At 40.2% G+C, this 12,284-nt stretch overlaps 1 protein-coding gene across 3 annotated transcripts in view; it reads left to right on the top strand.

The window, feature by feature from the left end:
* Positions 1 to 2,110: 2,110 nt before the first annotated feature.
* dagla (diacylglycerol lipase, alpha) overlaps positions 2,111 to 12,284 on the top strand; it is a 38,311-nt gene continuing 28,137 nt past the window's right edge. For 2 of the 3 annotated variants that reach the window (XM_075459301.1, XM_075459445.1), the window contains exon 1: positions 2,111 to 2,850. The gene's annotated coding sequence lies outside the window, so the exon portion shown is untranslated. The remainder of the gene's footprint in view (positions 2,851 to 12,284) is intronic. The other variant, XM_075459373.1, reaches the window with a different exon arrangement.

Raw genomic sequence — 12,284 nt, forward strand, 5'->3', positions numbered from 1 at the left:
TACAGCCATTTTCTATACATAAGCTCTCAGTTCTCATGAAACAGGATCAGAACGACAGGGTTGCAAACACATAGGACAGCATACAACATCCATGGTCATTTATGGATGGAACACTCTTTAAATTACAGCTGATAATCAAAGCTGAAGGCTCATATCTTCACTGTTCATATTGCCTACTGTTGGCAAACATCTGCAGAACCCCCATCAAGAGCAACTTGTGTTTCTAATGTATAGCCTTTATCTGCCTAAATAGTTTCATGGCATCAACATGAATACTATTCAGAATAGTATGCAGCTTTGAATTTATTTATTTATTTTATTATCTGCTTGATAAAGCCCTGACGTCAGCAGGCTCTGTGACGGCAAGCATGACACTTGGTTGGACGTCCGAAAGAGGTTTTGCTCATTCATATTTCTTGCGTTTTTATGACAGACAACGACAAAGTTTTCACTTATTTTTCTTCCCATGTAGAGGACTGTTGATTTCGATGACGCGATACCGATTCACACCCTTTTTTACGTCGAATCAGAGAACACAGATTGTGTCAAGATAGTTACGGGTAAAGTAAAGGGTTATCGGTCCGATGCGTGTTGTCACACGAAAAGGAAAACGACTCAAAAACTTGTTTGAGAATCAGACCTACCCTACCCCATAGCCTTTTACGAGAGTTTTTAAATAACAAACACAGATTTGAAATTGTCCATTTATAGAGATATCGGATGAGCATATTTCAATGGGTTTCAATGGGACGAGAGGCAAGAATTGAATATGACGAGGCACGTTCAATGTACAGAATAATTGAATATTTTTTGTAGGTCAGACATTTCTCATAGTGTGAGCCATTAAGATATTTAGATCCATTGTCTATTCTCCGCACAAGTTAGGTGTAACACACCACACCCACTGCTGTGATTCAGAGACGAAAAACTTTTTTTTTTTTTTTTTTTTTAAATCACACATTTTACTCTACTTTATAGGCGAGCGGTTAGCAGTATGCTGTCTGGTTTAGGGAAGAAGTATGTCATATTCGGACAAACAACTCAAATGAATAAAAATAATGAAAAAATAGACGTTTGACAAATATTGTCAGGGACTCTTTGAGTTTTTGTTAAAGCCATCGGAATTTGTGGCTGGATATTATTAAATTCAGTTCAAGACATCACAGGCTCAAGGTCCAATATTAAAAAAAAAAAAAAAAACACAAAACGATAATTAACACAAAAACACTCACAGACAAATATAGAATTCAGTCACCCACAATTGGAGACAACCGTATCAATGTCTACACAACTGGGGTTGGTAGCCTATTTGTTTAGTAGCCTACTGAATCGTACATTAGAAAAGCTCCAAATTAATGGAATTTTCTGTTATACTAAGTCGGCAAATACTTAATAATCGAATTTCTTAAGTCTTAAAAGTGTCGACTCCTGCAGCTACAAACGTTTGACCTACTCTGCACCACCTCGGTCTCCTCAATAATAATCGCAAGGCATCATTTTCGGCTAGCCTACCTGAAGTGTCTGCAGACTAGCTTTTGATTTGACCACAAGAATGCAGTATAGAGTGACGTAGAATGTGTCCTAAACAAAGACACATTTATCCTGTCTCTACATGTACTAAACTTGCGCAGGAGAGTGTTTGCACTAATACAAACTGGTGTGTTGGCAACGATTACACGGTGTGCTAAAACATTTATACAGTGACGACTGAATATCTTAAGTGTTTGGGTCACTGAATTTGACGGCTGCGTCTGCATCGCAGTGTCGTCACTGTGGTAACGGCGAGCGTTTATGGCAGGCTTGCCATAAGCGTTGCTGATTTTACGCGTGCGCAACACCACAGGCTCAGTTCAGGAAGCCAGTCTTGTTTTCGCCACACGTATCTTAACATCATTTTTAAACAAACTGCCATTTCGGAACTGACAGCTTTCTCAGGGTTTCACATGGTCCAACAGGCATTCAGAGTTAAGGATCTCCCCACGTCTTTCTGGATGACATCACGAAGAGGAGGGCATCATCTTAAAAAAAAAAACCCACTGCTCTCTTTGAACCTATTACCAATTCCCTGGTAATGATATTCACAAACCACCGGTGGCGCCCTTCCTCCGCAGGAATCCCAAAGTGTCCACAGCCTTCCATTTACCAAAAAAATAAATAAAAAATACTAGTCAGGTGTCCGTAGTACGGCATTTCCGCAGCTTTGCGCGGAAGGGAATAGCCCATTCGTACGTGTTTTTCGGTGGGAAAATGTCCCAGGGGATGGGCGAGATTCTCGGAAAAATGCTCCTTTCGTTTAGCTGCTTTAGCTGCTGTTCGTGTCGGGATTCGGGAGTTGGCCGGCTGATGGCACACGCAGGCCACTAACTACACCGTATAACCTGAATAACTCGTCTCGGTCGTATTACACTGGAGACTGTTATGTCTTGTGGATAGAAGTGATCATGTCAAGATCCGAAGGAAGGACGCGGAGATGATCCACACACCGCGAAGAGCCACCAGCCGACGACGTGTTGCCATTACGCGGAGAACCGAACTGCCAGTTCCGAGCGGCTTGAAAACGGCACAGTAATTAATTTCGCTCCTGATGGTATGTGTCAGGTATACCTGTCACCCGGCAGATAACCAAGGAGGCTCCACGGCTTTGGTGTGCCGGAGTCCATTCATATTTCTGTTGTAATGACGTGTGCGCGGTTATTTTCATTCTATCGGTGAGAGGTTTGAGAATTCATCCGTCCGAGCCGGAGAAGGAGTCTGAGGGAGTGGGGCTGAGGCGGGTCGACAGTCGGAAGGATATGGGAAAGAGAGCGGAACCGATGCAGTGGGTTTTGGCAAGGCAACGTCAAAATACAGGTGAGCAGCACCTGGAAAGGATACTGACTGTTAGATTGGCTTCAGTTCTGTACACACACAGGGCAGCAAGCGCGCCACAACAGCGGCAGCGTGACCCGGCTTTCAAATCCGTGTTTCACAGCTGTTTGAAGCACATTTCTCAGGCAGGTTTTTTACTTCACTAGGCCCGCAGGATGTCACCTTAGGTAGCTGCCCTGATTACACGAGAATGGGCAATGTTTGACGCTGATTGACATTTGGATTCACACATTATGGTGCTGTCGCATACATTTACACCCAGGGCTTCAGATACCCGAATGAATCGAGTGATTATTATTGTTTATTTAGCCATCATTTTCTAAACATTTTGCTGGAGACAGTGTCACAATATTGGCAGGACTGGTGTCAGAAACACAAAAGTGATATGAGAAGTTCTTCAGAACCCCAAACTATGCAGTTAAAGAAAGTAAGATAAGATCGAGCATGACCTTTAGTGGTCTAGGCTTATTATTAATTTTGTGTTTGTTTGTTTGTTTGTTTGTTTGTTTAGCATCTAGAGGATGTCAAGTCAATACATTATTTTTAAATTCTAATTGGTTTGATTTGGACTGAATCTTTCAAATTCCTTGAGATGACATTTGTTGTGACTTGGAACTATCTACTGTAAATACAACTGATGTGAATTCAATGATTGAATGAATGATCTTTATGCTTTTGGTTCAGCTGGAGGCTCGATGACATGCTTCCCTATTAATGGTGACAGAAAGGCGGAATATCACACTTGTTTATCGTTCACAGGGAATAATTCACCAGACAGTTACATTTCTCTTCCAGCTATTGTCATTGTGTTAATGCCTCTCGAAAAATGAGTGTCTTTATTATGACCCGTTGCATCATAAAATGTCCAGTTAAGCCTCCATACCATCCAGCTGATTCTTCGCAAGCTACATTCACTGATGTGATATGAGAGATTTAACAAGGTTTACCACAACCAAAACTGGGTTGCAGTTGTATTTTAGATGTGGAAGACATTCTTTCTCTTGAAATGGCTTTTCTAAGGTCAGGTGAGTGTAAGTATGTAGCAAAACAAATGCAGGCAAGCCAAGTCCAGTAATGTGAGGCTACATCAGTTCAGTTTAATCTCTTGGTTCTTTGGTATACGTGCATGTTTGGATCGCAGTAGAAGCATAGTGTCTCCTGACAGATGTGTCTTCTCTTTGTTTGCCCTGTCAGTTTGTGTGAGAGTTTCTCATATGTCACATCTTTTGATGCCAAGAAACTGTTCCCTTCCCTCGACCTGTGATTTCCTAATTTAATCTGATTTGACATGACCCAGTGCTGATGTTTTGGTCTTCACCAGCGATTGAAGAAATGCACTGTTTTTGAGAGAAGCAGAAGTGGAAATAGTTTTGTGATCTCATATGCAACAGGATCATTGATGACTCCAATTCAATTAGCTGAAGAAATTGACACTCACGTCTCACATTTGTCTCTAATACTTAGGACGACAGTTTTAAATGGGTTAGAATTAAGATCGGAGCGATTGCCGTTGTATCTATCTTTCAGTGTCAAAATCAAGTTCCTTTCTTTCCCCTCTGCTTTATAATTTTTAAATGTTTGGCTTTGACACAGATACATTTTGTTTTTGTGTGGATAATTGTAAACTAATGTTGTTATATTACTGCTTTTTTTTTTAGCAAACACCATGTATAAAACAAGTATTTAATGTTTAAGTTTTGTAGACGAGCAATGCTTACACATGATGATATTGCTGAATGTGATGAAGGCAAAAATTAAATGTAATGCATCAGCCACAAAAAATGCTAACCCCTCTAGAGGAGAAACTTGGGGCCCAATATCAATTCTTCCTCTTGGCCTTAACTAAACTGCCCCTTCATTTTGCAGAGGTAAGGTTGCCTGTTTTCGTTTGGTTATCAGGGTCAGGATTGGTCATTTAGCCATTCAGCTGGCCCCATGCCCCCCTATGCATCATGATCAACATGTTTATCTACCAAACAGTATCTTTGACAAGAGTGTTTGTTTTTATGATTTACTGAAACTTGTCTATTCTCAAATTATGTAGTAGTTCCCTAGCCTAGAAATCTAGACGCCCCTAGCGGCCGCAAATGGAATTTGCTCCGGGGCTATGAAAATAGCCCCGGGGCCCTGTACAGCTTTTTGCTGTACGGGTCTGGCTTGCTAAGCTAGTAGTTCCCAACAATTTTAAAAAATCGCAAATGAGTTCCAATGATCTCGATGTGTTCACTTGCCGAAAGTAGTATTGGAAATAAAAAGTGCTGAGTTAAAATGAGGACGGGGCGTTTTCAAATTTGCATTGACCTATAACCCCTCGGTATATACAGTGCATACAGTGTTCTGTGAGATGTGGAGGTGCAGATATCGCAGAATGGATTCGATTTAGGCTGTATAGGATGATAAATCATAAAAAACCGATGCTATGCGTGAGGCTACATTTATGATCGTTTTCCGTGCAGGTGTATGTATGTGTGTGTCTCCTTGACAGATTTGTCTATGTTGCATAATTGATAGACTGCAGAAATAAATGGACAACTGTTCCATGTTAGTGTGTGAAAAATATCAGTATAATGTGCCACAGAAAAATTCATTACCCTGCTGAAAACCTGTGGTTGCAGTGGAGCGTTGCATGGCCAACATTGCTTCAGTTCTCGTCAGTATATGACTAGATACAACCACAAACAGATCTGTATATGCTTTGTGGGCATCGAGCCACAGACAGGTTGGCAGACTACATACATTACCACCTCGGCACAATCACGCACACACACACACACACACACACACACACACAAATCACTTATACACAAAAACACATATGCAGTCTGCAGTGCACATACTATCACATCAACTGAAAGAAGAGAAAATGGAGTGGGAAGAGGTGAAAGGGATTGAGTGGGTGGCTGAGGGAGAAAAAGATGGAGAAAGAGGCAGAGGGAGAGTAGGAGTGAGTGGCACATGGCTTTCAGGCTAAAAAAAGATGAGCAGCACGAAACCAAAACCAGAATCTGGATTAGCTAGATAAGGAAAAGGAGGGGGAAACGGGATGGCTAGAGGAGAAAATGTAGGTTTCCTCTGCACCGAAAATGGTGCAGATGCACGCGCTCACTTTCATGCTCATAAATGTCCTCTTAAATATGAATACTGAATGAGCGTGTGGGTAGGAGAGAGCATGAAGATGGGGAGAAGGAAGATGAGAAAGAAAGAAGGTGAGATGGAGAAAGGAGACGGTGAGATTCTTTAGGATGGACACAAAACTGCTGTAGTGTGACACAATAGGGAGGGATGGCATAATTAGGGCCAGCAGCAGCTTCGCCAGTGATGTGACAAATGCCGGAGAGGTTCTTGATCTGAGCTGAGTGTAACTCTGACCCAGGCAGAAAAGAGACAGACTGGAGCAGATGGATGTATGGCACCGAGCAGAGGAGCAGAGTCACACTGTCATGCCAACCCAGCATAACTTCATCATTTTCTCTCGACAGTCTTAGTAGCCTGTCTCTCCACGATTGGGCCCAATACCTTACAACATGCCAAGCCATGTTCAGCCTGCCTTCGCTGCCTCTGTCATTGCTTCCTATTGATTATGACAATATAACAAGCTCCTTGCAGAACAGGGAAGATCCTGCCTCTGTCTATGCCCGAGTGTGTACTCTTATCCAACAATAGCTCACCAGCTAATGGTGCAAAAGTTCAATAACAAGCCCAGCAATATCACGTGGCTACTGACATGAGTCAGTCCTTGTCCAGCAGTACAATTATGGCTTAACCCTCCAAACGACACGTTCAGTATATGCTTGCAAATTGTAGATGTTGTTGTATGAAATCAAAACAAACACTCTCAGCTATTCTTCAGGATGTACATGTGCAATTCAAAATCACTACATGAATATTCACACCGCATGGGTCAGCACAAGCCTTACTCCAGAAACTCAAATGTCAATGCTGGATAAATCCAGGATGTATTTAGATCCTCAGGTGAAAGCTGGGATCTCCTTTGTTGGCCACACCAAAGCTAACATAGATTCTCTACTTCCCTCCACCATCTCACACATAGCTGGTGTTTTCCATGCTGACATGTAGGTATGAGGAGCAGCACTTGTACGACAAGTCTAAACATGCAATGAAATAATGGCTGATGTGTTTAACCCAATCTGATTTACAGTTAGCAGATGTGTTGCAGGGAATGTAACTGACATAATGTGACATTTTATTTATTTTTGAGTGTGCAACAGTACAACATACCAAGGTCAGATCTGGCGTGCAGAGGCCCTTACTTTCCCCTGGCATTTCACCACGTGGGATACAGATTTAGCTGAAGATTTTCTGCTCAGAAGTCTGGATTTAGTTTTTGACTATTGCACAAACCTTAATTTCTTTGATAAACAACCATTCAAACCAAGTGCAAGTTTTCTTTTTGGATCCACTTGTGTCAACATTTTTCACAAAGCAAAAGTGGAGCAATCTTTTCTGCACTCATTGCTTCACGAGCACAGCCTCCCATAGTCTGCATACCTGCAGAAAACAACTGTTCACACCACTATTTACCCCATTAAAGTCTGAAAGCAAGCTGTTCGTGGCTGTCTAATGGTTTTCACACCAATGAAAGATTAAAATGTCTACGTATGTATCACTAAACCGCTTTTATGCTCAGTTTATTTTCTTTGTGAAAATTAGTCTCCTTTTCCCTTTGGGGAAATGTTCTCTTTTTTTCATTTCATTTAAGGAAGTTATTGTGAACATTTTGCCTACATGCAAACTTGAAAATGATACATACTTCTGTAAGACTGTAACTGACTGAAATCATGATGGCTCAAGTTTGATGATGAAATTTAAAAGCAAAATGTACAAGGAACTCTTAAACATAAGCAAAACAAATGTTTGACTCAGCTATACTACATTTTACAGGTGGATTATCACTTTGATTTTTTAACTGATCTGTCAAAAGCAGCCCTACTTTTGAATTTTTTTCTTTATCTTATTTGTTTGAAGGCAAAGCAGACTCTTGAGAGGAAAAAGAAGGTACAATTTAGTTAGATTACAAATGGTATAGGTGTGAAATGCTGCTGTAACATTCACCACCTATAACACCAGGGAACTGCATTAGTCTGCTATAATGGTGGATTAATATCTCTCAGCTGTTTGTTTTCAAACCAGTTTGCCACACCCACTGTGCTCTGTAGTGTTTGGAGATGGTTGCAGGACAAACTTGGTGCTTCTTAACTTGATGACAGCAGCAATAGATGGAGAGGACACACAGGTAGAAAAATGCAATGACAGTTTGTATGCGTCAGCTTTGCCTGATGCTGCTGTTACTGCAGCAGACTCGCAAAGAGTACGATGGAAAAATGTGATACTAAACCACCAGCTGCTGGTTGCCTCATATCAACCTGCTCTCTCCAAAACAAGAAATATGTAGCTGTGGTGACTTCTGATTTGGGTCCAGTATCTTCGGCTTCCTCAGTAGTGTGGTGTACTGATATACTGACAGCAATCTTTGTAGTTATTTGAGCTGGGAGACCAGGTGAGTTCAGACCCCGTTTACCTTTTTAGCAATGATGCATTGTGTACATACCGCTTTGTATGGACAAACAAAACAACTGGAGTTTTTGAGCACGTATTGGCTCTGTGTTAGTGGAAGTAAGATTACAGGGGATTGAGGTAAGTTATTGGTTGCGGAAAAGATGAAAAAAGAAATTCACAGATGGCTATCCTCTGTAAAACATCTCAGATGCTGTGCTGCATACCTATGCCTTGTTTGTCTAGGTCAAAGACAAAGCCATTATGATGAACAGGGAGCCCTGTCATTGTTTAGACATCATTGTTGTTGCATCACGTGGGTAAAGGCCTGACACACAGTAGTACACTGTGTGTGTAGGACAAAAGCATTGCTCACATGCAGGAATATATCATAGTCTCTCCACAAAACACATGTCATTTGGGTGCAGATGGAGTCACTCGCTCAGGATGAGATTCAACAGTTTGGATGAGTCATGCCTCATGCAGAATGCATATCATAGCACTGTCAAGAACAGCAGTTCAGGCTGGAGTTGTCTGTGTAGAGGAGTTGCCTTAAAGGTCAGGTTTTGGACATTTAGATGCTGTTTTGATCACAGACTGCGAACACAGTGGGGCACGTTCCTGCCTTGAGTGTGCAAATGGAGTGTAGATTTGGAAATAGAAACTGAAATTTCAACACATTAATTGATAACATAAGGGAGTTTTGCTATTTTTCCCATTGCATCAGTAATGGACTGGCTTGGTATCTGCTTTAATCCTGATTGTATGTCATTAAAGACAAAAGTATAAGAGATATCATGAATTATATGTGCAGGAGAGATTTAATCAGTGCGTACAGTAATGTAGAAGATGTGTTTTGATGGTAGTATTTGGAAATGGGTTGTTTTGACTAATGGAATGTATAAGGACTTGCAGCAATATCCTATGTTGATACACTCGTGAAGATGTTTGAAAAATTGCCAATCATCATGGCAGTTTTTCAGAGGTCAGTGCTTGGCTTAAAAGTTAGATTAACTGGTCACAGACTGCACTTTGTTGTGAGAGATCCTGCCCATTACTGCTCACAAAATTGAGCACTTTATACTCTTAAAACATTGTTTTTTATTTGTGTGTGGTTAAGTGTTATGTAATTGATTTCTTTTTTTTAACAGAAAAGTGTTGCATGCAACAAAGGAAAAGGAACATATTCTCATTCCTGAAAATAAACCTGACCCACACAATATCTATACACAAAGAGTAAAAAGTCACTTGACCTTGTAAGATGTTGATGAGACGTTGTTGTGCTGCTCCATGGCCTGAGGTGCTTTCTTTGGCTTGTTTTTTTTTTTTTAATTTTTTTACAGGCAATTAGTTTTCGAACTCGTAGTCAGAACCATGATACATACCGACTGTAGACCATGCCTTTGTAATGTGGAAATAAACCAGTAGTGACATTCAGGAATCCACCTAAAATACATTTCTGTATGTTTAAAGGTAGGCCTACCGTTTTTACTCACAACTCCTCTTACTGTTCTTTTTCCTTTTTTTTTTTTTACCACAATTTGTGCTCAAGCCATGATATAGTCAAGTGTAGCTCAGCCTGCCTTTTTAAGTGTTGTAGTGCCTTTTGTGTGAAAGTATCATTAGTCAGCATTGTCTGTCAAAAGGTTTTGTACCGCGTGCCTTTAGTGAAATGATTATTTTACCATAAATCTCTACAATTCACATGTGTGTAATGGGGGTTGGGGGGTGCATTTTACATTGCCTGCTTTTAAGAATATTTATGTCGGGCACTCAAAATATGGTTATACACATGTTTAAGTGATTTTCCAGCCTTGATGTATTGATCTCTCATCTACAGAACAACAAAAGAGAATTAGGTATATTTGACTAATTTCCATTAGTTTTAAATGAATATGACAGTAAATTAAATATATTTCACACACAAAACAAAATGTCTATAAATTTATTGTGACTCTATCTTCAGAAGATGTCCAAGTTTATGTTTGTAAGAAATGTTTTGAAATAAAAAATTGACCTGTAGTTGTGATTTACACACATTGTAGTGGATTAGGAAATGTCTGTTTCCAAGAAAAGCAACACTTAACCATGCATTGCTGCTCAGAAATACAGGGACTTATCCCAAAGTCACATTAAGATGGGAAGGAGTCACTGAGACTGAATCAATCTTAACAGCTATATGGCTTGATCTGATATGGACACTCTGTTCACTCACTTTTCTGCAAGTTTATGATCCATTATTGATTATAAACTTTGATCTGAGAGGACTTTAATCATTTTTGTACTTGATACATTTCGTTCTTTTACTTGAGGGTCTTGTGAAGATTCCCTTTCTTACAGTTTCAAGTTAAGATATCCAGAATTGCAAGTGCATTTGTCTGGGTCTTCATTTTCAATTGCATTCCTTCAGTTTTTACTAAGGAAAGCAGCATTCAAAAAGATTTATTGTGTCCTTGTGGAAATTTGTTTGTACGCTACAATGTCAGTATCATTTTTTAGCATTTGATTTCAGTGAGGAAAGTAAGTGCATCGGCTAATGCTGTTAAAAGTAGCCAAACAGCATCACTTATGGGCTTACATTCTCTGGGTGATGGATAATGGGAAGGCCTCCGAGGAGGCAACCGCATTAGCGAGGGTGGTGTGTTGAGACATGAAATTAGAAGCGAAGATCCCTACTCGTTAGTGAATGCCAATAACTCAGTTGCAAGATTGATCAGTTGGATTTTCTTTATTTCACTGTCCAGCTTGATAAACTGCCAATGTAAAGATTATTGGACCAGCCTGGTCCCTACTGGAGAGTTTTGACTTATGAAAAAGGCAATTTGTCTTAGATATAAATCTGATCTTGAGGAATGGTCGTCATTGAGGTGTTTTAAAATGATTACATTTCGGCTTATGATTCACGCAATGTTGCAGTGTTTTTTTTTCCTGCTCATTTTCTGCTACTGTTATAGCATAACCCTATTAAAGTTAACTTCATTGTACAGAACAGCACTTTATTGGCAACGAATATTGGAACAAAGTGTAGTTAAAACTACTTTTTTCGTGATGGACTTGAAACAAACACTTTGGCAGATGCTACATAGATTAAAAAGTTGTTCTGCATATTTGAAGAAGTGGAGTGTACCCGTTGATACACAGACTGCTTTTCTAGATTGGTGGTATTAACATTTTTCACCTTTGAGCAACAAATTTAACAAATTGCATCAAAGTTGTCGGGCTGTGCTTTTTCATGTGGCCAAAAGCCAACATCTGCACAGACTGAAGGTGTGATGCTTGGCTTTCTAGCTAAATCTACGATGGTACAAGCAGTAGATGTTCAAACAAAATATGGTCATGAATTATCATTGGACTACATTCATTCTAGTTAAACTCACCACTCACATACATGTTCTGTGCTTTTTATTCTATACAATGAGCTCATAACTCAACAACATGCGCTGACACACTCTGACACCAGGATCTTGCACAAGGACAGTTTGACATTTGTACACCTTTTCTACCAAGCAGTTCCAGTGCTGGTTCAGAACCAGTTATTAGCTGGTTGGGTTTTCCACAGCCGGAGAGCCACCTCAGAGCCACGTCATTACGTCACTTTAAACATCCTTTCAGACGCATGTTTGACCTTCCTAACAGTGTATTCTCAGTTTCTGTAGACTACCACACAGTGTAGGGAGACAATTTATCTTCACAAATACAAGAACAGATCACAGTGTCTGTCTCTTGTTTTCCCTGCAAACTAATGCCTTAATATCACCGTTCTAATTTAACGTTCTTTTAAACAACAAATGCTGTTTGTGAATGCTCTCTGTGATACAGACTGGTGTTTCCAATACTAACCAGTATTTATGAACCATGATACAAATTGGGTTTCTAAACAATGTTTCCAGCAGGATCTGTAA

The sequence above is a fragment of the Odontesthes bonariensis genome, chromosome 1 (genome assembly GCF_027942865.1).
Source record: "Odontesthes bonariensis isolate fOdoBon6 chromosome 1, fOdoBon6.hap1, whole genome shotgun sequence".
NCBI classification, from domain to species: domain Eukaryota; kingdom Metazoa; phylum Chordata; class Actinopteri; order Atheriniformes; family Atherinopsidae; genus Odontesthes; species Odontesthes bonariensis.